The sequence below is a fragment of the Propithecus coquereli genome, unplaced genomic scaffold (genome assembly GCF_000956105.1).
Source record: "Propithecus coquereli isolate 6110/MARCELLA unplaced genomic scaffold, Pcoq_1.0 Scaffold17, whole genome shotgun sequence".
NCBI classification, from domain to species: domain Eukaryota; kingdom Metazoa; phylum Chordata; class Mammalia; order Primates; family Indriidae; genus Propithecus; species Propithecus coquereli.
The window spans coordinates 886,180-886,916 of record NW_012141635.1 but is presented as its reverse complement, the minus strand read 5'-3'; positions in this window follow the sequence as shown (position 1 = coordinate 886,916).

Sequence of the window (737 nt, the reverse complement as noted above, 5' to 3'; positions counted from 1 at the left end):
GATCTTACTCTTGTTAAGAGGTACTAAAATCATCATTGTTTCTTAGAGATATGGCTCATGTGTCATTTATTCTGCAAACTTTGTGTTATAACAATAAATGTTATATAAATAAAATTCTAAAACATTAAAGCCTTAAATACAATTACAGTTAAAATGTATGGAAATGACATTAGTTGATTGATCCTTTCACTCTTTATCCTTTAATAGGCAAATTAATACTTTACAAATTAGCATTTAAGTATTTTCAGCTATTGCTTAGTTGCCTCCAAGTTTCAAGATATTCTAAGCTTACCAAAAAATTCAAGGTGCTCTGCTAATTGTTAGTTTCATATAAGAAGCAAACTACTGTTATTTTTTTTTGGTAATTGGTAAACTTTATTTTTCAGAGCAGGTTTAGGTTCACAGCAAAATCGAGTGGAAGGTACAGAGAATTCCCACACACCCCCATACACCTCCTATCCCCACGTATGCACAGCCTCCTTCACTACCAACATACCCACCAGAGTGGTACATTTGCTACAACGGGTGAACCTACATTAACACATTATTATCACCCACGGTGCATCATTTACTTTGGTGGTCACCCTCGGTGCCATGCATTTTATGGGTTTTTACAAATGTTTAATAACATGAATCCACCATTGAAGAATAGTTTCACTGCCCTAAAATCCTATGTGCTCTGCCTATTTATCCCTCCCTTCCTCTTAACGCCCCCCTCCCAATCACTGATCTTTTCA